The sequence below is a fragment of the Sus scrofa genome, chromosome 3, assembly GCF_000003025.6.
Source record: "Sus scrofa isolate TJ Tabasco breed Duroc chromosome 3, Sscrofa11.1, whole genome shotgun sequence".
Classification (NCBI taxonomy): domain Eukaryota; kingdom Metazoa; phylum Chordata; class Mammalia; order Artiodactyla; family Suidae; genus Sus; species Sus scrofa.
This window is the reverse complement of record NC_010445.4, coordinates 47672675-47699220: the sequence shown is the minus strand read 5'-3', so window position 1 is coordinate 47699220 and position 26546 is coordinate 47672675. Positions and strand designations below refer to the sequence as shown.

General features: G+C 48.2%; 1 protein-coding gene across 4 annotated transcripts in view; it reads left to right on the top strand.

Moving 5' to 3' along the window:
* Positions 1–26546, top strand: part of LIMS1 (LIM zinc finger domain containing 1) — a 97185-nt gene that overhangs the window by 5701 nt on the left and 64938 nt on the right. Inside the window, exon 1 of one of the 4 annotated variants that reach the window (XM_005662322.3) lies at positions 26058–26534. The exons of 2 other annotated variants lie outside the window; for them this stretch is intronic. The gene's annotated coding sequence lies outside the window, so the exon portion shown is untranslated. Of the gene's footprint in view, positions 1–26057; positions 26535–26546 lie in introns of those variants that run through there. One more of the 4 variants, XM_021085646.1, reaches the window with a different exon arrangement.

Sequence of the window (26546 nt, the reverse complement as noted above, 5' to 3'; positions counted from 1 at the left end):
ATCTCTCTTCAAGGCAGTTTCTTTATGCCTCTTTTTTTTTTTTTTTTTTTTTGTCTTTTGTCTTTTGTCTTTTTAGGGCCACACCTGCAGCGTATGGAAGTTCCCAGGCTAGGGGTCAAATCAGAGCTACAGCTGCCGGCCTACACCATAGCCGCAGCAACATGGGATCCTTAACCCACTGAGCGAGGCCAGGGATTCAGCCCAGGTTCTCCTGGATCCTACTTGGGTTTGTTAACCACTGAGCCTCAATGGGAACTCCCTCTTTACGCTTTTTTTTTTTTTTTTTTTTAATTGTTATTTCCCCAATACAGTTTTTTCCTACTGTACAGCATGGTGACCCAGTTACACATACATGTACACATTCTATTTTCTCCCATTATCATGCTCCATCCTAAGAGACTAGACATAGTTCCCAGTGCTACACAGCAGGATCTCATTGCTAATCCATTCCGAAGGCAGTAGTTTGCATCTGTTAACCCCAAGCTTCCAATCCACCCCACTCTCTTCTTTATGCTTTTAACAGACTGTGTTAGGATGGGTGCTTGTGCATAGTTGTGTGTAAGCTACGTGATTTTGGCCTCACTGTTTTACACCTGGGCCTTCCAGCCCTTATCAGGTGCTTTTCCCTCTCCTGATACTGGTGACGACAAAATGCATTGGTGAGGTGTAGAAAGGGGTGCTTCGTTTTAATTCACAGCTGCCTATTGAATTTGACAGAAGACAAAGTTCCAGCGATTCCTCAACATTTCAGAGGTCTCTTCTTTCCCACAAAGGTCATTTGGGGACCGTGAGACCAGACTTAAAAGGAAGTGTTTTCCCAGCTTGAGCCCTTTTGACTTTTAAAATAAAGAAACAGCCACATCTCTTTCTGATGGTATGTTGGGCTGTTTAGCTCCTTTCTCTGAAGGAAGTGGTGGAGATGGTTTCAGGAACGTTCACATTCTAGCTGCAGCAGGCAGTGATTCAGAGGGAGCTGGGAACACCAAGGATTCAGAGCTTGGGAACTTTTTAGAAATGGAGCTTTCTTTATCGCGGTCAGGGTTAATCACGCTTTCTAGGAGGAAGCATTGCTAGAGATTAGCTAAACAAATGGGATGAAAGTAAAAATTTCAGACAGGATCTTTTTTTTTAAGATAAATTTTGATGATGAGCTTAAGCTCGAGGAATGTGGCATTGTCCAGCAAAGAGCTCCTGATGCTTTGGGGATGGTACCTTTGTATCCTCACCCTTGTGACAATGCATGGTTCACAGCAGCCACTCAGCCAGTGCTGGTCAAGTGAAAAAATGCTGTAATATGTTTTATTTCGTAAGTGTGGTGTTTTGGTTTAGTGAAGTAGAGCTCTTTAAGTACAGACGTAGAATAGTGCGGGAGTGATTGCTGATAAGATTCTCTTCTGTTGGTGTTAAGAGAGCTGAAGGCTCCTTTCAGTTGTGTTGTCTTAGTAGTTCTGCAAGCACAGCGGTTCTCTCCAGAGCAGGAGCACATTCAGGAGCAGGAGCAGGAGCTGGAGCAGCTTGGACGTGGGGGCCACACTCTTGTGTCCGGAAAGCTCCCTGGCGAATGGCTTTTTGGATCAGACATTAACATTGTTTTCCTGTGAATGTCTCTAGTTTTCCATATTAATATATAGTTTCCACACTGTTAATCAAACCATCCTGAATGTTCCTGAAGTTTCTTTGGAGAGTTATCCTGACGCCATCATCTACTTTCTGTCTCTGTGGATTTAACTCCTCTGGGGGCCTGAGTCATGTAAATGGAAGACATGGGATTTGTCCTTCTTTGTCTGCTTCTCTGTGTCCTCGGGTTCCTCCCTGTCATAGCAGGTGTTAGAGTCTCCTTCCTTTTTGAGGCTGCATAGTAACCCATCATGTGTGTATAGAACCACCAGTACATTGGCGACTAGAACAGACTCCCTTGTCTTGGTTCTGATCTTTGGAAGAAAGCATTCACCTTTTCACCATTAAGTATATCTCGTTTATTCCTAGGTTTTGGAGTGTTTTTTGTTTTCTTCTTTAAATCATGAAAGGGTCCTGAGGGTCCTGGAATCCTTTTTCTACACTCAGTGAGAGAATCCAGGTTTTTGATTGTTGTTCTGTCTTCTATAAAGATGGTGTATTACATTGATGGACTTTAGGATGTTAAACCATAGTTGCATTCCTGGGATAAATTCCACTTGATTATGGTGTATAATCCTTTTTGTTATTTTATTTTATTTATTTATTTATTTATTTTTTAAAAAGTTTTTATTTTTTATTTATTTATTTTTTTACCTTTTTGCCTTTTCTTGGGCCGCTCCCGCAGCATATGGAGGTTCCCAGGCTAGGGGTTGAATCGGAGCTGTAGCTGCCAGCCTACGCCAGAGCCACAGCAACGCGGGATCCGAGCCACGTCTGCAACCCACACCACAGCTCATGGCAACGCCAGATCATTAACCCACTGAGCAAGGCAGGAGCAAACTGGCAAACTCATGGTTCTTAGTCGGATTCATTAACCACTGAGCCACAATGGGAACTCCTGTTATTTTATTTTTTATTCTGCTTTTTAGGGCCGCACCCATGGCACATGGAGGTTCCCAGGCTAGAGGTCAAATCAGAGCTACAGCTGCTGGCCTACACCACAGCCACAGCCACACCAGATCCTTAACCCACTGAGCGAGGACAGGGATCGAACCTACATCCTCATGGATGCTAGTCAGATATGTTTCCGCTGAGCCACAACGGAAATTCCCTTCTTTTTAGGTGTTTGCAATATACGTGTATGTGTGTGTGTGTGTGTGTGTGTGTGTCGGTGTGTGTGTGTTTCCTTAGTGTATTTTGAGGATTTTTGAGCCTGTGTTTGTAATCACTGTGTAGTTTTCTTCTTTGTGTTTGGCTTTGGGTCTGGGTACCACTGGCCTCCTGGGATGAGTGGGGAGGTGATCAGTGCCTGTCATGCCCATCAGGTCAAGAATTTACAAGGTGCACTTCCAGTGCCTTCTTGTTTCTGTTCTTGAAAGTACCAGCCTTTGATGTCTGAAGTGCCCTCTCTGTTGGCCATAAATGTGAGGAGTTCTCCATGTCTCCAAAGGGCCCAGAGCTGGGCAGACACCTTCCCCTCGTGCTATGTCCCTCAGTAAGTGACATAGTGGAGACGGTGGTTTGGCGGAAGGGCTCCAGTTGTCTTTAAAGTTACCTATCCTGCTGTGTGGGGGGGCTGAGTGGTTGTCCTTGGTCCCTGGGGTCATATATCCACAGGGTTACAGGCAGCAGAAGGCAGCTCTGACTAAATTGAGTCAGGTAAGGTTGTTGAAAGGCTGTGAAGTTGCAGATAAGAGGGAAACTGATCATTCAGGTCTTGGAAAGAACGTGCATTAGTCACCATCTCTTCAGTCACCGTCTTTCTTGGGGTGAATCTTTTCCGGCTGCTTTACGTGAGGTGTCATTGGGCTCCAGACCTGGTGTCTGGAGCAGTGGGTAGGCCTGGCCTGAGGTGGGCACATGCCTGCCCGGGGGGAGCCAGGCTCCCTTACCCAGTCTCACCCAGGAGAACAGAGGAGGCAGCAGTGCTAGAAAGAAGGGGACCAGGGGAAAAATATTGGCCGTAGAGGGTTTTGTCTAGTTGTGGTTTATGCCTTTTAAAAACAAAAGCAATTTGGAGTTCTCCTTTGATGTAGCAAGTTAAGGACTCGGCGTTGCCACTGTAGCAGCTCAGGCGACTGTTGTGGCTCGGGTTGGATCCCTCGCACAGGAACTTCCACATGCCCTGGGCCCAGCCAAGAACCCCTTCCCCCTGCCAAAAGGTAATTCAAGTCCATTAACCCAAGTACCCTGTGCTCAGTCAAGTCTGCAGAGACAGCTGAGACAGATTCCTTTCAAAGAATTTCCAGGGTGTGGTTTTCTTTTTTTTGGTCTTTTTAGGGCCGTACCCTCAGCATATAGAGGTTCCCAAGCTAGGGGTTGAATCAGAGCTACAGCTGCCGGCCTATGCTACAGCCACAGCGGCAAAGGATCCGAGCCACATCTGTGACCTACACCACAGCTCACGGCAATGCCGGATCCTTAACCTGCTGAGCAAGGCCAGGGATTGAACCTGCATCCTCACGGATCCTAGTTAGGTTGGTTAACCGCTGAACCACAAAGGAACTCCAGGGTGTGGTTTTCTAAGGGCATTAAAGAGAGAGGCACAGAGACAGAAAGGGGAAGCCTCAGTGTGGTCCTGAGTCTGAGGAACGGATGGGACTAGCAAGACTGTTCTGGTTCATGTAGTAAATGGTATTTTAAGGGATAAGTCCTCACTGAAAAGGACAAGTCCTCACGGAAAAGCCACCAACACCAGGGGGTGCTGGTCTGACCTACCGCTGATATAATTCACTCCAGGAGGCCCTGGTATCTGTGAGGTCCAGTCCACTGTGGTTGAGTCTATGGGTGCAGGACCTGAGGATACAGAGGCGAACTGTCCTGCCCTTTAATGTGAGAGATGCAAGCATCTATGGAATGTGGTCTCCATGGGGGTCCTGGACCCAGTCCCCTCAAGGGACAGACAGACTCCTCCCCCCACTGCCTCTCTGCAGATCCAGCATCACTTACAAGTTGCAGACCTGGGGAAGCTCTGCCTCAAGCAAGTGTGTCTGCACCATTTTTCCAACTGCATTTGTTCACTTCATTTCTCTGTGTCACATTTTGGTCATTCTCACAAGATGTCAAACTTTTTCATAGTTATTATTCTGGTGAGCTGTCCTCAGGGATTTTTGGTGTTTCTATTGGAAAAATATTACTGCTCACTGAAGGCTCAGTTGATGGTTAACATTTTCTAGCAATGAAGTGTTTTTAAATTATGTTATCTCTTTAGACCTAACACACTTAATAGGCAGTGTGACTATGCACTGGAAAACCACAAAACTCACGTGACTTGCTTTATTGCACTGCTCACTTGGTTGGGGTGTCTGGACCTGAGCCCACACCATCTCCGAGGTGCACCTGTATGTCTGTGACATCAAAGAAGTTGCAGTGCTTATCTCAGGAATGTGGTCTTAAAAATGAATTCCTGCTTGGGAAGCATAGAGGTGGATTGAGGAGAAATGAAAATTATTCCCCTGAGACCTCTGTGTCATGGCCTTATCAAGCCAAAAAGTAAATCAGGTTTTCTTTTCTTTTTTTTTTAGGGCTGCACCCATGACATATGGAGGTTCCCAGGCTAGGGATCAAATTGGAGCTGTAGCTGCCAGCCTACACCACAGCCATAGCAATACGAGATCTGAGCCTCTTCTTTGACCTGTATCACAGCTCACGGCAATGCCGGATCCCTAACCCACTGAGCAAGGCCAGGGATGGAACCTGCATCCCCATGGATGCTAGTCAGGTTCATTTCTGCTGAGCCATGATGGGAACTCTGTAAATCAGGTTTAATGGGAGGGGACCTGGTTTCAGAGCATCAGGAATTACTCTGGTGCTGTTCAGCTGCTAAATGGGAAGCTGCATTAAGAGGTTCAGTTCATGTGAGCTTCATCCTCCCGCGAGAGAAAGGCCCATGGCTTTTCCAGGCCTCACTAATGCAGCCTCGGGTTCCAAGATTTCCTGTTTCTCTGCCCAGGTTCACTGGCTCAGTTAAGTCCTATGAGGGGAGAATTCTTCCCCTCCTAGGCTCACTGTCCTTAACTTTGGCTTCTTTTCTGGATCATGGCTCCATGACTGAAGGACATGGCCAGTGTTAACTAACTGTTTCTTAAACTCAGAGGGCTGGCGAGGATGGTGGCTGGCTTGTGGAAGGATTAAGTGGGGGTCATGGTGATGGAGGCTCTGCTGGAGATGGGGTCTGGCCTGAGCTTCCTGTGGCACAGGCTCAGGGCCCCATGTCAGCCTGAAGGGCAGAGCTGAAGGGACCAGGAGCTCGCAGGGCCTCTTTCAGTATGAAGGAGGGTGGTTTGGGCCCTTAGAAAGGGCACAGTGAGGCGTTCTCCATGCTCAGAGACAAGAATGCTCCTGTAGGAGTTCCTGTTGTGGCTCAGTGGAAACGAATCCAACTAGGAACCAGGAGGTTTCGGGTTTGATCCTTCATTTTGCTCAGTGGGTTAAGGATCTGGCATTGCCATGAGCTGTGGTGTAGGTCGCAGATGCGGCTCGGATCCTGTGTTGCTGTGGCTGTGGTGTTGGCTGGCAGCTGCAGCTCCGATTCAACCCCTTGCCTGGGAACCTCCATGTGCCACAGGTGTGGCCCTAAAAAAAGACAAAAAAACAAACAAAGAACGCTCCCGTAAATGTCCCTGCTGAGGCTTGTTACTGTGAAGAACCAGGAGATTCCAGACTGCAGGCCAGTCTTCCAGGAGCTGCCACCGCGGGCTTGCTGGCTGGTCACTGTAGCTGGAGGCGGCCCTGGTCCCGTCACTTGTCTGAATAGGCGGAGGTCTCTGGAACATGAGCAAGCCGGGGTTGGCCCCTTCCACTCCAGGGAGACCCTGAATGACAGTGACACTGAAAGGGCTTCTCTCTGCTGCCATTTCCTTGTCCCCATAGCATTGGAAGGTAGTCCTGGGATCCAGCAGAAAGTCCCAAGATGGGGCTGCTCCATTCCTGCATGGCCACTTGTGACTTTGTGCTTGTCCTCTTGGGAATGTCACAGTGCATGGCTCCTCTGCTGCAGGCTTGTACCTTGATTCCCAAGGATGTCACCCTTTCCTTCAGTCCTTTGTTGCTGGAGGAAACCTACCTTCATTTGCACTCAGGTCGACACTGTCAGATGGGTGACAGATGCAGGGACTTGAGGTCCTGTCTTTAGAGCTGGAGTTCACAGTGGATTCATTACCACTGATTCTCCCGCCAAGTGTTTTCTGCAAAAAGCTTCTGGATTCTGGATGCCCAGGAGACTGTGCAGCCAAGAGTGCTGGGGGGAGCCAGAATGACAGGTGCACCAGGTGAAGGCCAAGGTGCTGTGGGGGAGCGCCTGCCCCAGGGCCTGCAGCCTCAGCATCACTCTTGAGCTGCCCCCCCCCCTCCCTGCTGAATGAGCACCTCAGGGGAGCTCCCTGGTGGCCTAGTGGCTAGGACTTGGTGCTTTCACCACTGCAGCCTGGGTTCAATCCCTAGTCTGGGAATTGAGATCCCACATCAAGCCACTGCACCATGCAGCCAAAAAAAAAAAAGTAGGAGTTCCCACTGTGGCACAGGTTAAGGATCTGTGTTGATGCAGCTGTGGTATAGGTTGCAGCTGCGGCTTGGCTTCCATTCCTGGCCCAGGAACTTCCATATACCAGGGTGCAGACATTTAAAAACAAAAGAGACTGCACAGTGGGCATTGCTGCTTACCTCTCAGCATCCATTTCCTGTGTTTTGCTTTATCACTCAAATGCAGATTTTTTTTTTTTAGTTGTCTCCCCCTTACCCCTAAACAGCCACTTGAACCTATCCTTTCTGAGCTAATTGGGGTCTGCTTTTCACTCAGGGACTGTTGGTGGCCCAGGGACTCATGTGACCTAGGCATCAGGAACGATGTACTCTCTCTCTCTCTGTTTTTTTTTGGTCTTTTTTAGCATGTGGAGATTCCCAGGCTAGGGGTCTAATCGGAACTGTAGCTACCATCCTACACCAGAGTCATAGCAGTCACAGCAACTCGGGGTCCGAGCTGTGTCTGCGACCTACACCACAGCTCACGGCAACACTGGATTGTTAACCCACTGAGCAAGGCCAGGGATCGAACGTGCAACCTCATGGTTCCTAGTCGGATTCGTTAACCATTGTGCCACGACGGGATCTCTTGTTCTCTCTTTTTTTGTTTGTTTGTTTTAGGGCTGCATCCAAATCATATGGAGGTTCCCAGGCTAGGGGTCAAATCAGAGCAGCAGCTGCAGGCTTACATCACAGCCACAGCAACTTGGGATCCGAGCCGTGTCTGCAACCTGAACCATAGCTCATGGCAATGCTGGACCCTTAAGCCACTGAGCGAGGCCAGGGATTGAACCTGCATCCTTGTGGATACTAGTTGGGTTCATTACCACTGAGCCATGATGGGAACTCCGATTTACTCTCTTATGTGGGTAACATTTTCTCCCACATCCAGCAGGAGAGGAAAAAAATAATGAAGTGGGCCCTTTGTAATAATGGTAGTAATGAATCTTCAGATGATGAAATGGCAGCCCTCATTCCCATGCAGCCATCTTATGATCATGAGGGGATCACCCTAGAGGAGACTCTGGCATGGAGTTGTCAGAGCAGAGGATGAGAGGAACCTGGATTTGTGAGCTGCTGATCTGTCCCAGGCCTGGGTCCCTCCCTCCCCTAATCTCCCAGTTGTGTGATAAATTTCTCGTGATTTACACCTGTTGCACTTTGGCTGCTTTTGGTTCCTTGCATCTGAAAGCCTCCTAGTGTATCCAGACCTGAAAGTGGGTGCAGGACACACATGTGTTGTCTGTGCTGATTCTCCATAAAATACCTACTTTTTCCGATGGTAGCAGGTTTTTTCTCCTGTCTTATGAATAATACTTTTTATTGCATGGTGATCATTAAATTGTTCAGATGGAGGCTGGTGGAGAGAGGAGAGGTTTGAGAGAAGGAAGTATGGGGTGGGAAGGGGCTCCTGAAGTGGGTAAGTGCTGGACTTTGGGGCCCACCGCCTGGGAAGCGAATCCAGGCTTTGCCCTGACTTGGTGTTGGGACCTCAGTTTCTCATTTGTAAGATGAAAAGAGTAGTAATGAAATGGCAGAGGTGGAAATGTTTTGAAAACTTGACTTCTTTTTCTGCTAGTTTATTCTCATTTTTAATTGTTTGGTGGTGGTGTTCAGGTCCTAAAGTGTACATAATGCAAAATTTACCATTTAACCATATTTTTTTGTTTAGTATAGGTTTGTTTTTTCTTTTTTGGCCACCTTGTGGCATATAGAGTTCCCAGGCCAGGGATCAGATCTGAGGCACAGTTGTGGCCTATGCCGCAGCTGTGGCAACACCAGATCCTTAACCCACTGCACCAGGCTGGGAATCGAACCTGTGTCCTGGCTGTGCAGAAACGTTGCTGATCTTGTTGCACTACAGTGGGAACTCCTGATTTAACCAATTTTAAGTGCATGGTTCATTACTGTTAAGGTCATCAGGTTTTTTCAGCAGAAACCTTATAGGTGGAGTTCCCATTGTGGGCTCAGCAGGTTAAGAACCTGAAATAGTGTCCATGAGGATGCGGGTTTGATCCCTGGCCTCACTCAGTGGGTTAAGGATCTGGTCTTTCCCCTTGATGTGGTGTAGGTTGCAGACATGGCTCAGATCCAGAGTTACTTTGGCTGTGGTGTAGGCCGGCAGTTGCAGCTCTGATTTGACCCCTAGCCTGGGAACTTCCATAAGCTGCAGGTGCAGCCCCAAAAAGAAAAAGAAAGGGCAGGGAGAGAAAGAAAGAGCAAAAGAACAAAAGAATGAAGGAACCTGTAGGCCAGGAGGGAGTTGCCTGGCATATTTGAAGTGATGAAAGGAAAGCTCTTCCAACCAAGAATTCTCTGCTCAGCAAGGTTATCATTCAGACCTGAAGGAGAGATGGAAAGAGAAAGTGTTTTCCAGGCAGGCAGGAGATGAAAGAGTTCATCACCACCAAACCAACCTTGTAAGAAAGGTCAAAGGGAACTCTTTACGCCAAGAGGAAAGGGCACTAACAACCTAGGTGCCCATTGATGGATGAAAAGATAAAGGCAAGGTGCGTATACACAGTGGAATACTACTCAGCCATAAAAAAGAATGAAATCTTGCCATCTGCGACAACATGGATGGGTCTAGAGGGTGTTACTCAAAGTACAGTAAGTCAGATGGAGAAGGACAGATACTGTATGTTATCATTTTATGTGGAATCTAAAAAAACCAAAACACAAATGAACCAACAAAACAAAACTCACCAATAAGTGCTGGGGGGTGTGGTGTCCATGGCAACTCTAGTTTATGATGCTGTTCTGATATTTGAACATTGCTAAGAAAGTAAATCTCAATGTCTTCATCACACGGAAGTCCTTTGTGTGATGACGGATGGGAGCTAGGTTTATTGTGGAGATCATTTCTCGGTGTGACATAATGGCTCAGCAGGTTAAGGATTCGGCGTTGTCATTGTAGCAGCTTGGGTTCAATCCCTAGGCGCTGGAAATTTCACATGCCGTAGGGGCAGCTAAAAAGAAAAAGAGAATTCAAAGCAGGAATTCAAACAGATATCTGTACCCCCATGTTCACAAAGGCATTACTCATAAAGGTCAAAGGTAGATACAAACAAAGTGTCCAAGACAGGTAAGTGCATAAACAAAAGGTAGTCTCCATACACTGGAATGTAATTCAGCTATAAAAGGAGTGAAATCATTATGTTGTAAACCTGATGCTGAAATAATGTTGTAAACCTGATGCTGAAATAATGTTGTATGTCAATAACACTTCAACTAAAGAAACGCCCAAACAAAAACAATGGGTGCGGCCATCACCATTCTTTGCAGAACCTTTTTTTCTTATCGTCCTGAACAAACTCTGTCCCTGTTAAACACCAAATCCCATTGCCCCTGCCTCCAGCCGCTGGCATCTCTGTTCCATTTTCTGTCTCCACGATCTGACGGCCCTGGGGACCTCATGTAAGCAGAATCCTACAGTGTTTGTCTTTCAGTGACTGGCTTATTTGCTTGGCACAATGTCCTCAAGGTTTGCCTGCTGTAGCAGGTGTCAGAATTTCACTCCTTTTATAGCTGAATTACATTCCAGTGTATGGAGACTACCTTTTGTTTATGCACTTACCTGTCTTGGACACTTTGTTTGTATCTACCTTTGACCTTTATGAGTAATGCCTTTGTGAACATGGGGGTACAGATATCTGTTTGAATTCCTGCTTTGAATTCTCTTTTTCTTTTTAGCTGCCCCTACGGCATGTGAAATTTCCAGCGCCTAGGGATTGAACCCAAGCTGCTACAATGACAACGCCGAATCCTTAACCTGCTGAGCCAGCAGGGACCTCCTGAATTCTTTTGAATATTTCTTTAGGGGAGTTCCCATCATGGCTCAGTGGTTAACAAACCCAACTAGTATCCATGAGGACACAGGTTCAATCCCTGGCCCCACTCACTGTGTTAAGGATCCAGTGTTGCCATGAGCTGTAGTGTAGATCGCAGATGTGGCTTGGATCCCGCATTGCTGTGGCTGTGGTGTAGGCCAGCAGCTACAGCTCCGATTTGACCCCTAGCCTGGGAACTTCCATATGCTATGGATGCAGGCCTGAAAAGACAAAAATAAATACATAAATAAATAAAATTAGAGACTCGATAGTTTTTGTGAGTTAAAAAGTTTCAAAGTTTGAAGTGTAAAATGCTTTGTGAAATTGTTTACATCAAGGTATCCAGCATTGTGTGTGTTTGAGAAGGAGTTGATGTAGTTCTCCCAATAAGCACGATGTCTTATGAACCATGGAAAACCAAGGGTTTAGTGCTTAATGACATAAAGGTGCTCCCTGGTGGCTCAACATGTTAAGGACCTGGTGCTGTCACTGCAGTGGCATTTGGCCCGGGAACTTCCACATGACACCAGCATGGCCAAAATGAATAAAAGAATGAAACTATCTATCTGTCTGTCTCTCCATCTCTCTGTCTCTCTTAGTGTTCTATTAAGAGTTTCCAGCAAAGAGAAATAACCATGGACTGTTAGATAGCTATAGAGTTAGAAGTACAGGAGTAGAAAGAAAGTCACTGTGGGAATTCTTTTTTTTTTTTTTTTTTTGTCTTTCTTTCTTTTCTAGGGCCGTACCCATGGCATGTGGAGGTTCCCAGTCTTGGGGTGGAATCGGAGCTGTAGCCATCAGCCTACACCAGAGCCACAGCAACGCCAGATCCAAGCCACGTCTGCAACCTACACCACAGCTCACGGCAACGCCGGATCCTTAACCCACTGAGCAAGGCCAGGGATCGAACCCTCAACCTCATGGTTCCTAGTCAGATTCGTTAACCACTGAGCCGTGACAGGAACTCCACTGTGGAAATTCTTGTTGCAGTGTCTCACACCGACTAGGTGATCACAGATCCATTCTGTCAGCCCAGCAGAGCACATGTTTTTATAACGCTCAGTGCCCCTTTGGTTATGGCATTTCTCATATTTTTTTTTAATGTGACTTAGTTTGGCTTAGTCTGCAGAATGTCTGGAGGCTAATATCCTTTATACATCAGCTGTGATAAAACTTTTAAGCACACACTTAACAGCAGGAAAATAACACCACAGAAGCCCCGCCGGGATGCCTGACGCAGCACTTGGTCCCTGCCCAGGGATCAAACCTGCACCCTCATGGATACTAGTTGGGAATGGTTGAGCTCACGGCTCTTCCTTAAAACTGTTCTGTGCAGAGTGACTTAGGCACCTTTGCAGTGGGTCAGCTCGAGTCTGCGGGTGACCCTGTCCAGAAGCCTGGGGAGTGGGGAGCCAGAGGGACTCTGACTCTGAGGCGTTGGGGCTCCAGCCTAGAGGACGAGGATGCCCATTGGTCTCAGAGTTTTTAAGTGTCCTCAACAGCCTTAGAGTGTCTGAAAATAACCAGGTAGCTCATTGCATGTAGTCAAAGAAGCTTCTCTTGATTTCTTGGTCTGTAAATATGAGTTGATTTCAATTAGCTGTTATTGATAATTGCTTCTGTTCTATAAGGAGTAAAAAAATAAAACTTTTTTTGGTTTGTTTGTTTGTTTTTTTGTCTTTTTAGGGCCACACCCTCGGTGTATGGAAGTTCCCAGGTTAGGGGTTGAATTGGAGCTGCAGCTGCTGGCCTATACCAGAGCCACAGCAACTCCAGATCTGAGCCACATCTGTGACCTTCACCACAGCTCATGCCAGATCCTTAACCCACTGAGTGAGGCCAGGGATCAAACCTACATCCTCATGGATACTAGTTGGGATCGTTAACCACTGAGCCAGGACAGAAACTCCCCTAATGGACTATTAATAACTTCCAAAATGATTACTTTAATTTTGCAACATAGTATTGGCTTTGTATCTCCTTAGAAAGCACTTCAGTATCACGAAATGTGGAAATCTAACCTCTGAGAAGCGATCCTGTTTTTCACATTTAAAATAAGTTTTTCTTGACTTTTAAAAGCATCCTATGACCTCTACCCTCAAATACAATCTCTGTGAAGTGGGTCTTATTCTGTGATACAGTTGCTGTGGGATCTGGAGCCCCCTTCAGCGTGTGTGTGTGTGTGTGTGTGTGTGTGTGTGAGCACACATGTGCATACTTTTATAATGTTTTGGTGAGTTGATGGACTGTGTCCCCTGCTGTGACCGGTTCAGATCCTCGGCGGTTGGGGGGTGATGGGTGAGGCTGATCTCAGGGCAGCTGTGGGCCTGGGCCGCATCCCAGGAGGAGGCATGGGTCAGTGTGGCAGAGGGACCTGGCTGCCCTCATCCAGATGGGCCTGTGGGGCTGCAGCCAGACACCCTGGGCCACGGGAGGGACAGAGCAGAGCTGCGGGAGGCAAATGCTGGGCCAGGCTGTGCCCACCTGCTCCACACCCTGAGCTGTTCCCTAATTGGCTGGCTCTCAAATGCCCCTTCCGCGCCCACCTGCTCCACACCCTGAGCTGTTCCCTAATTGGCTGGTTCTCAAATGCCCCTTCCAACTCAGCCTCTTCACTGGGGGCTGGTAGAGCAGGTGGCACCTTCCCACGGGGTACCTAGGCCATGTCCCTCCACAGGGCCATGTAACAGTGATGCCATCACTGGGGCTCGGCCAAGGTGATGCGGTTTCTGGCAAGGTGACTAAGAGGATGCTGCATCAGCCAGTGGGAAGGGAGGTCTCTGCTAAAACACCGTTGACAAGTCATTTCATCATCTTGGATCACAGAGGGTGTTAACTTGCCTTTTTCTTAGTTGGAGAAAGAAGAAGGCCATTGACTTAAACTGCATCATGAGATAGAATTAAAATTGTCTTGAAAGGTGGCTGGATATTAAAATGGATGTTTAGGGAGGGAGTGAACTTGTCAAAAGATAAGCCTGAGACTAGATGACCTTTTTTATTTTTATTTTTAATTTTTTCCTCTTTAGGGCCACATCTGCAGCATATGCAAGTTTCCAGGCTAGGGGTGGAATCTGAGCTGTAGTTGCTGGGCTTCGCCACAGCCACAGAGGACCCTTCACCCACTGAGCGAGGCCAGGGATTAAACGCACATCTTCACAGACACTGTGCTAGGTTCTTAACCCGCTGAACCACAACAGTAGGAGCTTAGATGACCTTTTAAACCAATCTTTGGAAATGTAAATTGTGAACGTGAACATTTTTTTCTTAATCCTCTCTGATCCTTGAGGTGGCCTTTGGGACATTATCCTCATGGCCTGTTTTACACGTTACTTACACCCTGTGTGTTTCTTGCGGGCTGTTTCGTTTCTGTGTTGCCAGCTCTGTCTCCTGTGCAGGTGAACTAAGGGTTTACTGGGGCTCTGTCCCTTCCTGTGGGGCCGGGGTAAGTCAGGCCTCTTCTCTGCTTGCACAAAGTGGGGCTTAAGTCCTGCCCACCCCACTTCCTGCCAGGATTAAATGTGGGTTCTAGGCGCCTTGACCAGTGCAGTACCTGACTTAGTGGGCCATTATCTTGAGGTGCCGCTTTGCTGGTGATGCTGGGGTGCGGTTCTGTCCTGGGTCAGCAGTTTTCTGGTCTTCACATCCGCGTCTTAAGATATGTATTATTTATACCCTCGTTTATATAGATGAGGGTACTGGCTCTGGCCCTGGCCACCCAGGAATGGGCTCCAGCATGGGTCCGTGAGACTCAAACTCATGCTCTTTCCCAAATATCATGGTGTTTTTTAAAAATGTTAATACAAATACCTACTATGAAATTGACCATCCTAACCATTTTTAAGTGGATAGTTCAGTAGTGGTAAGTATATTTACATCGTTGTGAACAGATCTCCAGAGCTTTTTCATCTCTTGGGACTGGAACTCTGTCCCCATCAAACGGCAGCGCCCCATCCCCCCTCCCCCGGCCCCCAGGATTCTGCGTCCTCTGTCTCTGGCTCTCACTGCTTGAGACACCTCTCCTCCTGTCAGTGAGCTTGTGCAGAGCTTGTCCGCTTGTGACGGACCACTTCCCTCCACATGAGGTCCTCAGGGTTCGTCCACGTTGAAGCCTGTGGTCGTTTCCTCACTTTCAGGGCTGCCTGGTGTCCCCTGGAGGGGTAGGGGTGTTTTATATCTGTCATCTGTCAGTAGATGTTTGTGTTTCTTTCACCTCTCAGCTCCTGTGAATAATGCTGCTGTGAACACGGGTGCTCAGGTATCTCTTTGAGAGCCTGCTTCCAGAGCTCCTGGATGGGTACCTAGAAGTGGGATTGCTGGATCATTTGGTAGTTCTGTTTTGTTTGTTTGTTTGTCTTTTTAGGGCCGACATATGAAGATTCTCAGGCCAGGGGTCGAATCAGAGTTGTAGCTGCCGGCCTACACCCCAGCCACAGCAACACCAGATCCGAGCCATGTCTGCAACCTACACCACAGCTCACAGCAACGCCAGATCGTTAACTCACTGAGTGAGGCCAGAGATTGAACCTGCGTCCTCATGGATGCTAGTCAGATTGTTTCCACTGAGCCAGGACAGGAAGTTCTGTTTTTAATTTTTTGAGGAACTGCCATACATTTTCCATAGCAGTTGCACCATTTACGATCCCACCCACAGTGCACAAGGCTGCCGTCTTCTCTACATCCCCACCAACACCTGGCATTTGCTGTTTGATTTTGGTTTTGTTTGTTCTGGTATAGCCATCCTAGGGGCTCTGGGAACAGTTTTGTGATTTTGATCTGCCTTTCTTTGGTGAGTAGTGATATTAAACATCTTCTCATGTGTCTCTCGGCCATCCGTATGTCTTCTTTGGAGAAATGTCTCTTCGAAGTCTTTTGCTTATTTTTTGGTTGGGCTATTTGATCTTATTGTTGTTAAATTGTAGCTCTTTATTTATTCTGAATATTAACCCCTATGTATTCTCCCATTCCATAGGTTGACTTTTTACCCTAATTGTCTCCTTTGATGCACAGATTTTAAGTTTGATGTAGTCACATTGATCTATTTTGCTTTAGTGCCTGTGCTTTGGTGCCACATTGAAGGAACCAGGGCCCAGTCCACCATCGTGCAGCTTTTCCCCTCGTTTTCTTCTCAGAGATGGGGAGTTTTGGGTCTTGCTTTTTAGGTCTTTGACTCATTTTGAGTTAATATTTGTATATAGTTCCAGGTAAGGGCCCAACTTCATCTTTTTGCACATGGATATCCAGTTTTCCCAACATTATTTGTTAAGAGATTTCCCCCCCCCCCGCCGCCATTTTACTGTTTTTAAGGGTAGGGGAGAGAGAATGATAAGAGAGGGGATAATTACTTGGGGGAAAAATAATGCTAGCTCATTGAGCAGTGCATAAATGGAGAAAGGGTTCATTAAATCTTTGCTTTATGTTTTAAGAATTATGGAGACAGAATTCAACATTGTTTTTATATTTGGAGAAAAGTAAGTCAGACATTACAGTAATACAGTATTCTCTCTGGCCCCTGAAGGGATCAACTTTCCAGAAACCCAGGGTGTCTGGAATCCAGAAGTTGCTGGCGGGTTGGTGGGGAGGGGAGGAAGAGGGAGGAAACCTTCTTAATGGCAAACTAACGAGGCCCTGAAGCAAACAGACACGAAAGAGAAGCAGAACCAGTGACTCAAAGAGGCCATATTTCTGTGTCCCAAGGCTTGACTCACAGCCTCTCAGGGGGATGTGGGTGTCCTGGAGGCGGTGGGGAGCAGGGAAGTTTGGTGAGGACGCACCCTGCAGGACAGCAGCACCAGCACCGGCAGTGGACCCTGGGGAGAGGGACTGAGTGAAGGTACCCAGCCCTGTGGTGGGGGGTGGGGCGGGGGAGGCACAGAGCCACTCTTCCTGCAGCTGGAGTGTTGGCCTTGGGCCACCCAGAGCCCGCGGGCTTCCCAGGAGAGCTGGTCCATGGGAGCTCTGAGTAGCCAGCTGGAAGAGAGGTGTCTGTATCTTGTTGGGTGTGTATATGTATTTAGTTATGTGCTAACATTTCTCAAAGTTACTAAACATCTCAGAGTTGCTAAAATTTCTGGGCTATGAAAGGCTTTATGGAAACCAGGTTTGTATTTTTATCCCTTTCTTTTCTGCAGTGGGTGTTAAGTGTTTTTGTGTGTTATTCATTGTGAAGGACTTAAATGCTATGCATCTGTCCCGAGCTTCTGCAGGGACCTGAGACGCTGCAGTCTGATTCTTAACCCACTGCCTGTGGCAGGAACTCCTAGACAGTGAATCTTAAGCTTTTCATCTATTCTCTCTTGGACTATTCTCACCTTTAGGTCTTGAGCATTTAGCACAGAATCCTATGTGATGAGGTGTGTGTAGAGAGGCGTAGGCTTGAAGGCCTCATGTGGGAGGCACTGGGGCTGCAGGGGCAGAGACCGTCCTACAGGGGTGTCTCTTTCACTGGGAGCTGTTTCTCCTTCTTCAGCTCGGCCAGATTCGACTAACAGCCTGCCTGCCAGCTAGGAACCACTGACCCTTATGTTTTTAAAAAAAAAGGTGGGTAAAGGGGGAAGTTCTCCTGGAAAAGATGAATTTAGCACAGTAGTTACAAAACTGTAATGAAACACAGACCACATGCGATGGGTGCTGTGGGGCCATGGCAGTGTGCCAAGAGCCCCTGGAGACAAGGATTTGAGGGGCCATGGCCTTTTCATTGTGGGGTGGACGTCCCAGCCTGACTCTGTCCACATCCCCAGAGTCTTAGTTTTCTCCTTTGTGCTTATTGAGATGTAACTGGCCCAGTGAGCCGCCCGTCCTGAGCATCATGCATGATGTCATCACCACGGTCAGAGTGGTACTGAGCGGACTGTCACCCAAAGCCCCTTTTGTCCCCACTCCCACCCCCTTCTCTGACTCTTCTGCTATTGGAGTCATAGAAAAGCCTTGTCTTGGGGAATCCTCTTATGTTCTGGAACCTCCTAGACCCCTGAGGCAGCTCCTGGCTGAGCCTGCGTCCCCGCCTACCCCTCATCCTTTTCCTCTGGGTCTGGAACCAGGCACATTCCAAATGTGTAGTGTGAATTAGTTTTGCTGAGTCTCTGCAGCTCCCAGTGCCACACCCACAGCATATGGAGGTTCCCAGGCTAGGGGTTGAATTGGAGCTACAGCTGCTGGCTGATACCATAGCCACAGCAACATGGGATCCAAGCCGAGTCTGCAGCCTACACCAAAGCTCACTGCAACACTGGATCCTTAACTCATTGATTGAGGCCAGAGGTCAAAGCTGTGTCCTCATGGATACTAGCCAGATTCATTTCCACTGAGCCACAACAGGAACTCTGAGAGGGTTTTTTTTTTTTTTTTTTTTTTTTTTTTTTTTTTTTTATGAATTGATGTTGAATTTTCTCAGATGCTTTCCTATATCTGTTGAGATGGTCATTTGATTTTTATTTTCCATTGTGTTAAAGTGTTACATCACATTGACTGATTTGCTGGTATTGAACCATCCTTGCATCCCTGGAATAAAATCCTGCTCGATCACAGTGTATGCGCCTTCTATCCTATTGTTTTTTCTTGGTTTTTTTTTTTTTTGTCTTTTTGTCTTTTTAGGGCCGCATCTGTGGCATATGGGGCCACAGGCTAGGGGTCAAATCGGAGCTGCAGCTGCTGGCCACAGCCACAGCCCACAGCCACAGCAACTCGGGATCCCAGCCTTGTCTGCAACCTACACTGCAGCTCACCACAACACTGGATCCTTAACCCACTGTGCGAGGCCAGAGATTGAACCCGCAACCTCATGGTTCCTAGTCAGGTTCGTCAACCACTGAGCCACGACGGAAACTCCCATATCCTATTGTTGAATTCAATTTGCTAGTATTTTGTTGAGGATTTTTGCATCTATGTCCATCAGGGATACTGGCTTATGATTTTCTTTTCTTTTGGTATCCTTGTCTGGCTTTGGTATCAGGGTAATGCTGGCCTCCTAGAATGAGTTTGTAGGTGTTCCCTCCTCTTAATTTTTGAAAGAACTTGAGAGTCATTGGTATTAATTCTTCTTTAGATGTTTGGTAGAATTCACAAGTGTTGCTATCTGGTCCTGGTTTGAGGAGGGTTTGATTACTGAGTCAATCAACTTACTAGTTCATTTTTTCTGTTTCTTCACAATTCCACCTTGGCAAATGCATTTTTATTTTTTATTTCTACGTGAACCTTAAAACAACCCTACAAAGTAGGAGGTGGATGAATTCACTTGAATCACGTATTCAGTTAAATGTGTCTAAAACCTCACCATGGGCCAGGTATGTCCTAGTGCCTGGGAATACAGCAGGAAGCTGAGGAAGGTCTAGGGGACAGGAGGTGGACATTGCTCATTCAAGTGGAGGGGGCATCGGAGAAGATTTCACTGCTGTGTTTTCTGAGCAATGACATGAAGGGCTGAGGAGTGATCCCGCCCTCCACCCTGGAAAGCCAGTGGTGATGTGAGGGTCCCAGAGGCTTCAGAGGAACTCACTGAAGTGGCTGATCTGGGTTTGAACTCAAATTTAGCTTTTTTTATTATGCTTTGAAGTCTTTATTCGCTCTCTAGGCTCTTGGTTTAAAAGATGCCTGAATCCAGATAAAATGGAAATCTGTTCAGGAGTGCAGTTTACACATGTCAAGGATTGGGTTGAAGTCTGCTCTTTTTGTGGATTTTGCTTTTGATTAGGTCTGGATGTTTTCCAAGGCTTTGAGTATCTTTTTTCCTATTTTTTCCACAAAAAAATTACCTGAGTTTTGTGGCTGAATTTCCATTTTTAAGCGGCTGAAATTTCTCTTGGGAACATGAAGAGCTAGACAATATCAGTGAAAGGCTTTTCAAAGGAGAACAGATGATTAAAGGCTCGGAAAGCTTTTGGCATTGCTTTTGCTTCAGTGCATTGTAGTTAAGGATTGTGTAAGGCTCTCCCACTCCCGTGGCCTGGTGCTTGGTACTGAGAGGCCCCTTGCTGGGGCTATTCTGTCAGTGCCCAGGACCGCCTTCTGTACAGACCCTGTGCCCGTGCTCCTAGCCACTGATCTAGCACCCCCCCCCCCAACACCTGTCACTCAGCCTGGATTGGGCTTGGGGGGGCAGTGTTGTCACTCATGACTGTTGGGTGTAACCTCCTCACTTGAACTTGAACGCCACATGAAACTTGCATGGCGAGTGTTCCTGTACCTGTATCATAGGTGAGAAATGTGACTTGGAGACATTACGTAATTTTCTCAAGGCCATCACCCCCAGCAAACCTCAGCAGAGATTTGAACCTAAGCCCTTGGTTTCCACATCCGCTGCTTGCTGCTGCACCGTTCCAGCTACACTTTGGACTTAAGCAAGGTTTTGTGGGTTGGTCATGATTTTATTAATGATATTTATGATATAACTCCTGGAAATTGCAAAATTGTAAACTTAATATAGAATTGGCTTCAAATTTTTCATGCTTGAGTTGGGGACTGATTATCATTTGATTTTTACAGCCTTGCTAATATTATATATATATATATATACACACACACACACACATATATATATACACACACATATATATATACACATATATATACACACATATATATACACACACACACATATACACACACACACACATATATACACATATACACATATATATGTATATATACACACATATACACACATATATATGTATATATACACACATATATATGTATATATACACACATATACATATATATGTATATATACACACATATACATATATATATGTATATATATATATAAATTTTTTTTTTTTTTGGTCTTTTTTAGGGCTGCACCTATGGCATATGTAAGTTCCCAGGCTAGGGGTCAAATCGGAGCTGCAGCTGCCGGCCTACACCACAGCCACAGCGGAGCCATGTCTGCAACCTACACCACAACTCACAGCAACTCGGGATCCTTAACCCACTGAGTAGGGCCAGGGATTGAACCCAAGTCCTCATGGATACTAGTTGAGCCACAACAGGAACTCCAGCCTCGACAGTATTTTTTAAAGACTTTATCTTTAGTATGTTTGGGTTCAGAGCAAAGTTGAGGGGGGTACAGAGAGTCTCATGAGCCTCCAGTGCCCACAGGCACAGCCCCCCCGTTGTTATCAGCATCCCCCACTTGAGTGGTATCTCTGTTATAATCTATGAACCTGCATCGAAGGTCATGACCCCCCAAACCCTGGGTTTAGGGTTACACTTGGTGCTATATGTTCTCTGGGTTTTGAGAAGTGACCGTGACACAGACCCACTGTCACAGCGTCATGCAGATTATTTTCATTGCCCCCCCTCCCTCTCACACCCATTCCCATGCCTCCCTTTTTTAATGTTAACATTTAATAATTCAGGGAAGGGGGTTACTCTGATTACTTCAGGGGTATGTGTGAGCTGCTGGAGCGATGGTCCTTTGGTGACAGCCTCTGACAACCTTGGACTTGTCAGGCATATTAAATGGCTCCACACACTGCTGTTTTCCTCACTGGTTTGTCATTTGTAACTTCCCCTCCATGGTCAGGGGGTTGAAATCTTTAAACCTGCAGTGGTTTTTTTTTTGTTTGTTTGTTTTTTTTAATACATTTGCAGACGTAGTATGTGCTTTTGGAATGAGAACTAACCTTTTTTCAAACAATGTGGAGCAGAAGTCAGCAGCCTGGCCCCAACTTCGCTTGGAGCAGAAGTGCTTGGCTGCCCTCGCCCCAGGCGCCCCCGGCAGGCCTGCCACTCTTGCAGTTCGCTGGGCCTTTTCTGCGCTGAGTCCGTGGTTCCCCTTCCCCCTCACCGTCCCGCCTCCATGGGGATGGGGTCAGGCCAGGGCTCCTGGGAGCAGGTGCAGCCGTGCCCTGCTGCACCGCTTTCATCTGAGGCACTCTTGACTCTCTTCTCTGAAGAGTCATATGTTTAGGTTTGTGATGACTGTTCCAGAAGTCAGTCCTGAGTCACCGGTGCTGTTTAGTCTGTGTTTGTGACCGTGAGTGAGGGATGTTTGGATAACTTGTGAGTCTACGGCCAAAACCAGCCCCAAAGAGGTGCCACCAGGACAGAGGAAATCAGAGGGTCACATTCACAGGACATGTGCTCTACACCTGCCTCAGGAGATGAGGGATGAGCTGAGGCCAGACTTGTCCACCTGCCCTTGGTGGGGAAGCGGCAGCCAGAACAGAGGGCTTGGGTGGAAGGGGGCCTGATCTTGATGCTGGTGTCAGCTTTCCAGCAGCAACAGAGGATCCACCAGATACTTAATCAGTGCTTTTGCCATTAGGTAGCTTGATGGCCTCAGGAATCCTTCAGTCAGTAGTTCTCAGTGGGGTAGAGCTAATTCCTAAGCAGCCACTGGGTGCTTGTAGGCATTTTGTGTTACCTCCATGGTTTGGGGCACATAGATGTGAAGTTGGCTAGGGCCAGGGAGGCCGGATGGGACCAGGGGTGCTGGATGGGGCTCTGGGTGCTGGATGTTGCAGAGTTTACATCCACAGGACTGTGGTACAAGTAAAAAAAAAAAGAAAAAATTTTTATAATTCTCTGAGGATAGCACCTACTTCTGTTTTAGGTATGTTCACAGAGTAGTTTTACATAGTTTTAATAAACACTGAGGTTTTCCAGGAATGCCCTGAGATTTGTAAGTTGAATGAAGCACAAAGCTTGCTTGGGATTTTTCTTTAATCTTTACCCTCATAAGAGTTCCCTTCATGGCTCAGTGGTTGACAAACCTGACTTGCATCCATGAGGATGCAGGTTCAATCCTTGGCCTCGCTCAGTGGGTTAAGGATCTGGCCTTGCTGTGAGCTGTGGTGTAGGTCTCTGATGCAGCTCGGATCCTGCATTGCTGTGGCTGTGGTATAGGCCGGCAGCTGTAGCTCTGATTCGACCCCTAGCCTGGGAATCTCCATGTGCCGCAGGTGCAGCCTTAAAAAGACAAAAGACAAAAAAAAAACCTTTACCCTCATAGGTGGTATTAATTTCTTTTTTATTCTATTTAAAAGTTCAAAGCCTTTAAGAGAGTGATTAAGATATGTTGAAAAGGGTTTTGTGCTTTTTGTTGTTGTTAAGTGAGAGATGGTTGGTAAGTTAATGTTTCCTCAAGTGAAATAGAGCAGAGACCCAGGGAAAGCGTGTGTACAGGAGTGGATGTGATGAACTTGTTGGGTGGTAAAGGTGTCTTGTAATAAGGCAGTAAGAAGAGTATCTAAAGATCGAAAGGTGGAGTTCCTGTTGTGGCTCAGTGGGTTAAGAACCCGACTAGCATCCATGAGGATGCGGGTTCAATCCCTGGCCTTGCTTAGTGGGTTAAGGATCCATGGTTGCTGTGAGCTGTGTGTAGGTCACAGACACAGCTCAGATTCCAAGTTGCTGTGGCTGTGGTGTAGGCTGGCAGCTGCAGCTCTAATTCAACCCCTAGCCCCAGAAAATTCCACATGCCGCAGGTGCAACCATAAAATAAAATAAAATAAATAAAGACGAGAGGTTAGTAGCGCTTGGTAGACTGGAGGAATCAGATTGCGTGGAATTACCCCAGGGTTTTCAAAGGCAGAGAGGAAGAGGTGTGTCAGGATGTTGAACTGTTACAGGTAGATCCGTGAGCATCCAGCAAGTGCTCTGAGCAAGGCCTGTAGCCCAACTTTGCCCTCGTGAGGCCTGCCCTGCGAAGGGAGCAGAAACAGAAGCAAGGCCTCAGCTGGGTGGAGTGCCGGGCCTTCGACCTGGCACCTAGCCTGAGGCCAGGATGACACAGAGCCGAAGCTCCACCTGCTGGAGGAGTCTGACCCCTGCTGACCCCTGCTGACCCCCTGCAGGCCCTCCCTCTCCACCCTGAGGGAGCGGCAGGGTTTATCAGGCCCTTCCGTGTGGCAGTCAGGCTCCAGGGTAACAGAGAAGCATCTCCTTCTTAAGAAAAAGGCTTCCTTTTAGCTGCTGTGCTTTTGCCTCCTTAGCCGGCTTCCGAAGCTTCTCCTGGGGCAGGGCAGCTTAGGAAGTCATGGAACTGCCCCCAACACTGCTCCTCCTCAGGGCCTTAGGAGGTTCTGGAACTTCTCCTGCACCACCTTTCTGAGCAGAAGGTGAAACCACTGCCTCTCTGACAGGCCAGGTTTCCCTGAACTTTACCAAGGCCCAGTGCGCAGGGGCCATGGGCGCAAGGAGTCCAGCTCCCCAAGACTCAGGAAAGGAAGCCCTTGCAACATGAGTGAGGGGGCCTGTGGGGTCCAGGTGGTGGTGCGGCTGGAGGGGGTTGGGGTGACCAAGAGCCTGCTGCCCCCTCAGTGTGCAAGGCTGTCAGTGAGGGGACATGGGGAGGGTCTTCCTGCCTGAGAGGCAGCAGCCTGCCAGAAGTGTGTGTGTGTGTGTGTGTGTGTGCGCACGTGCGTGCGTCCTCAGTACGTGATGGCAGGAGTGCCCAGAGAAGAGGCCGGGGAGGAGGTGCCCCAGGTGTTACAGGGGAACCCGACCCTGTGCCCAGTGGGGGGCAGAGCTCTTCCTTAGAGACCCCCCGGCTGGGTCTCAGGGTCTGATTTCGGGCACCGCTGGGGCAGAGAACCCAGGAAGGAGGCTGTAGCCACAGACCCCAGGGCAGTCGTGGATCTGGACTGTGGCAGGTGAGGTGGGCAGAGGGTCTAGGAGCTGGAACAAGCAGAAGTGGATGACCTGAAGACCAGGGGTCAGGATGCTAGGGGAGCCCTGTGTGGCTGGGGATGTGCCCAAGGGAGGGCAATGCCGTGGGGAGGATGGGGTTGCGGGGAGGACACGGGGGCACTGGGCAGGCATCATCCCATCCTCAGGTTTGAGTTGCTGTGAGGAATTCTCTGGAAATGGCCCACAGACAGGGGCTGACCGTGCATTTGGCATGGGATGTCACAGGGAGGAAGTGGGGCACAGTGTGGGAGGTCCTGATGCAGGTCCGGAGGCCCAGGGGGTAGAACCTGACATGACCCGGAGAGCGTTGTTTTTAAAGGTCGCATGTCAGGAAGATTGAAAGACATCTCGTGGATTTGTTTTTTAAGAGGTCACTGACCTTCATGAGAGATGTTTCTGGAAGGCAGAGGTCAGGAGGGACCCACACGGACCGGCCAGAGAGGAGGGGCTGAGCCCATGTCACAGCCCTGTTTATTTTCTTCGTGTGCAGGTGATCAGTCAAGCATGGGGACAGCAAGATGTTGGAGTCTCCTCTCCACACTGCTGTGACTTAAGTTATGTCCTCAGGGAGACTGCCACGTCCTACGGGCACTCCGATTCCCAGGGTTGTACCTGCGGCGGGAACGGTGGGGGTGGTTCTCCCACACCCGGCTCTGCTCTCCGGCTTCCTGCGTCCACTCCCACCCCTAAAAGGGAGTAAATCAGCTGAACCCAGAAGATCCTCGCTGCAGCTTGACTGCGTCCGCATTGCATGAGAAATCCCACTGCCCTGGTGGTGGGTCCTACCCAGAGTGAGGCGGGGGCTGAGCCTGAACCTCAGAACTTTCTGGGCCTCTCTGTCTCAGGTGAGCCTCCCACCTCCCAGACACCAGACTCCCTGCAGTCGGACAGTCTGCGAAGGGCCTGCTGTCTGCTGTCCTGCCTCCAAGTGCCCCGCTCTTGGGCTGGTGGAACAGGCAAAATCATGGATTGTTTTCTCATCTTTAGAGATTAGCTTCAGGGTCCCCAACCCAGAAATCCATTACCTCCTGAGAATGGTGCTCTATAATCAGGGAGTCGCTTAAGGACAGGTGGGTCTTGTGTTCGGGTGAAGCCAGGCAGCCCCCGAGTCCTCCTGCATCTTCACCAAAGACCCCTTTTTCCCTCTTCATGGAGAACTTGGCTCAGCCGTCCAGGGGGTGACTCACCAGGGAGGGGGTGGGGAGGCATGAGGGGGGTGGCAAGGGAAGGGGAGTGGGCTGCGGCGGGGGGTGGCAGTGCAGGGGGGCATAGGGGAGGAGGCAGGGGCCGCAGGGGAGGGGGCTGCAGAGGCACCTGAGCAGGTCATCTGGGGCAGAAGGAGCTGTTTACACTGTTTAGACCCGTGGCTCTTGGCCTGCATGGCCCAACGCTGCCAAGAAGATAAAATAAAGACCAGCCGTGGACACCAGCATGGTAAAGCTTCCAGAACAACTTAAAAGGAGCTCTGTCAGTTCAGGTGTGAGGTGTCATCAAGACCCAAGAGGGCTTACCTCTTTCCACGCTGACCAGTTATTGCTCTTTTTTCTAAATCTCTCTCTACATGTTGCAAGTACTTCCAATAACGAACATGAATTCCTTGACTTGGTGAAGTCTGTGAAACAACCCGGTGGGGTGTGAGTTGTGACATGGGGTGTTGTTGCCTCAGAGCTGTGGGTTCTCATGTAATACCAGGTCACGTGGCTTGATGCTTGCAGGAAAAACCCTCCACTTGGTTTCATCGGCTTAAATATAGTTCAAGGCAACAGACATGAAGTTAAGATGAGGAAGTTCTGGGCAGTATAGGAAATAGACGTTTGGAAGATAATTCGCTGTGATGAGAAACCAGCCTCCGGAGCCCTGATAAGCAAGTGACAGTAGGGACAGAAGGGCACAGAGGATTGTGTTGAATCAGGAGGTGTGGAAGTGCGGAGGCAGCAGGTAAGGACTTCC